The following is a 3,896-nucleotide window of genomic DNA, read 5'->3' on the forward strand; positions in this document are numbered from 1 at the left end:
TCATGGGTGGACAGAGGACTGCACTGGCTGCCTGACCCTGGCCCTTCCATCTCCTTCAGGGATGGACAGGATGCACTGGAGGTTTTCTCTCACTTTTTAAAAATATTTTTCTGGGCTTTCACATTTGTTGATTTTTATTCGCAAACTTTTTCAACACAATTTACAACCTCATACCCATCTGCAGTCTGACCAGACAAATACTTAAGTGGCAGAAATGTCTAGAATAAATACATCAAAAAAAGAGGCAAAGCTGTGAGACTAAGTTGCATGTGACAGGCCTATAAGGATGGGGGAAAGTGTCCCAGAAATAAAACAGAATAAAACAAAGTAACTGGAAGGTTTTAGCTAGAATTCTTTCAGTCACCTTTGTCTTTTGCTCCATGTTTAAAGATGAGCACGAACTCAATGTAATTGAAATTTCCTTTTTGTCAATAGGTGCTTCTCTGTACAGCTCATTCACTTCTTCCTCTATAAACTGATCTCCCCATTGTTGTCAGCGGCTCTCCCCAGTAATCTTCCTCAGTTGCTTCTTCATCAAAGCAAGCAAAAGCATTTCTTATGACATCCTTGGATCTGTGTCATTTAACTTCTCACCAAACGTTGTGAGGAACATGGTGAAATTTATGAGCCCTAGAGACTCACTCATCATGGCATCGAGGTATGCAACTGTTGGATTCTTCCCTAGAGAAGCCAGCATATCAAGCAAATCTTCCTCATCAATGAATCCGTCTCTGTTCTGATCAGTCATGTGGAAGGAAGGCCTCTTTAAACTCCTGAATCTGTAACTGGTCAAACATGGCAAACAAATTAGATGTTGCGCACTGGGGGCACTTCTTGGTAGTCTTGGTCTTTGCCTTTTTGCTAGATATGGTGGCTGTTTAATTCCCAGCCGACACCAGAACCCAGGCTGCCCTCACAAGACAATAAGTGACTGTGATGATCACTCTGGAGGTTTTCTCTTTGAGCTGACTTCTGCTTTTTCATGTCCTGTGCCTGGCCCAGTGGTCCAGTCCTGGAGGAAGAAGCCTCTGGGTGAAGAGAGGTGACTTTGTGGGCCTGATGGTCAGAGTCAATGGAGGGGACACAGTCTCTGTGTATGCTCAAATTCCCCCTGCACTGGTTCTTGCTGATCCCTGCTGGAGCAGGACAGCAAAGGCTCAGAGTGAGTGTAAATCTGTGTGGTGTGTGTGTGTGTGTGTGTGTGTGTGTGTGTTTGCCTGTACCAAGGGTTGCTGGAGGCCAGGATTGTCTATTTCAAGGTCCAGTCTGATATATTCCCCCTTTGCCCCCTGTGCCTCCTCCCCCAATGTCTCCCTGTCCCTCCTCTGCTCCCCCTGCCTTGTTCCTACATGTCATGCAACTTGTACAGTTGCCATTTTACTGCCCTTTTTATACTCAGTGGAAACCAGGTACCTTCAGAGGCTCTCTCATTAAATAAATCATTATTTTTCTTCAGAAAAAAGTAAAGAGCATTTTCATCACGGAAGAAAATTCTCTCATGTTATGTCAAACCCACACACATAGGCAGACACTAATCTCATTTTATAGAAACATAATTAGTTTTTCTTATTCTAGAACTTCAAGTAAATGAAATCCCATGATTTTTCAGATGGGTCTCTTTTGTTAAATATGATATTTTTAAGAATTCAATATTGTTGTATGATTGATAATTCATTTCTTCATACTGTTTCAGGATATTCCATTGTATGGATCTACTATGCTTTGTTTATCCATTTACCTGTTGATGGAAATTTGGGTTGTTTTTGCAATTTGGGACTATTATGAAAAAACTGCTATCAACATTTGCACACAAATCTTTGTGTGGATAATGTATGTTTTCACTTCTCTTGGGTAAACAACTAGGAATAGAATTAATGGGTCATATGGCAGGTATATGGGTATGTTTAGTTTCATAAGAAACTGCTTAACTATTTTAGTGTTTGTTCCATTGTACATTTCCACCAACAACAATTTCCCTATGTCCTGGACAACATTTGGTATTATCAGATTTTTAATTTTTTCCATTCTAAAAGAACAAAGGTGGATGATAAGGATGATGAGTATGAAACTACCTCACTGTGGTTTTAATCTTCATTTTCTTGATGACTAAAATGTTCAACATCTTTTCATCGGCACTGGAATTTATTTCTTAACATACTTGGAGGGTCAGCAAATAATCTCTGAAAGAATCTGGCTTTGGAATCAAAAATCCATGTTTGAATCCCAGATCTGCCCTTTGCAGTTGCTTAATCCTGGGCCACTATTCAACCAGACTGAGTCATAGTTAATTTACCTATGAAATGAGATAATACTGTCTCACAGGTAGATTTCACATGTAGAAAATATATGTGAGGTGTCTAGCCCAATGCCTCTTACATAGTACATCTTGATAAATGGTAATTAAGATGATTATTATAGAAATTGGTTCAGAACCCTAACCAGTTTTCCTTGCCAAGATATAGCCAAAGCTGTAAGCCTAACTTCAATCCTGTTGTTGGAGCTCAGGGATTTGCTCTAAACTCCCTTATCCCTTGATTTCCCCTAGTGTTTTCAAATTTCAATTTTTTAATGAGTTCCCTAGTTTGTGTCCCACTGCCTCACTAAAAGTTCCATAACAAAAGTAATACATCTGTATTACATATCTCTATATCTTCAGCAACTAGAACGATACAAGTAAAACTTGCTGAATGAAGAAAGGCATGAATACAGTACCTGTATCCTCCCTCTTTGTCTCACTTCTACGCACCGATGCACACATTGATTGATCTGCCTGGTTTTCCATTTTAATTTCTCCAAGAGGCATAAGATTCTTTCTTTTGCAAGTGCCCATGGATAAACCCTGCTTCACTGCCACCCAACCCAGAAACTCTAAACACTGCACCCTAGCCTAAGTCAGCCTTCTAGGTTTATGTTTATCTGAAAGAAGGCAAAATCTGTAGCCACAATTCTCTGATCACCCACTTCACAGCTACTCTAATTCCTATCACAAGCTGTAGTAAACTCATAAGCATAATTGACTCAAAAGCAATATAGCATTGTGGAAAGGAAGGAAGGAAAGAAGAAAGGAGGGAAGAAAGGAAGGAAGGAAGGAAGGAAGGAAGGAAGGAAGGAAGGAAGGAAGGAAGGAAGGAAGGGGGCTATAGCATAATATGAACCTGTGATAGAGATTGAACTGTACCACTTATTTGCTATGTGACTTTTGACAAATTACTTAATTCCTTTAGGAATCACATTTCTCCTCTTTAATGTAGGTAAAATATTTAGGTGATTCATATAAATAGTTCAGCATAGTTCCCAGATCATAAGTAAACTTTCAATAAGTGTCAGAGGTGAGTTCTCTGAGGAAGGAATGTTTGAGCTGAGATTTGAAAGATAAACAAGAGTTGTCCAAGAAAAGAGTGGGAAAAGAGTGCTCATTACAGGCAGAGGGAACATTATGTGCAACAATAATTTGGGGTGACTTTTCACCAGTGTAGGTTTCTAGTAGTACAAAGTAATGTTTGGCAACAGGTAATTCTGTTAAAAATTCTAATAAAGTTTCTTCAGATTGAGAAAATAATACCATAGGGGTATCTAGCAGCTTTGTGAAACAAGTCCTAATCCAGTTCACCTGAACCAATCCAACTAAAACTATTAGACATTTACTTAACAAAGTCAGCAGAAAGCAGTCCCATGAGAATACCTCAAAAGAGCCAACTTTGTGGTACTTTAAAGCTGAGGCTGTTCATTGCAAATTGTCTGTATTCTAAGTTCTTAGCCTCTTTTGGCCAGAGTCTCACAGTTACTTCCTGAAAAACCCAGTCTCCATTTATATCAGAAATTTGTTATCAGTATGAACAATATCTCCCAGCAGACACCACCATACATTCTTGCCACCTTTAGGCCAGGGTTCCTGG

Source organism: Furipterus horrens, unplaced genomic scaffold, assembly GCF_987537825.1.
Source record: "Furipterus horrens unplaced genomic scaffold, mFurHor1.1.pri manual_scaffold_17, whole genome shotgun sequence".
NCBI lineage: Eukaryota > Metazoa > Chordata > Mammalia > Chiroptera > Furipteridae > Furipterus > Furipterus horrens.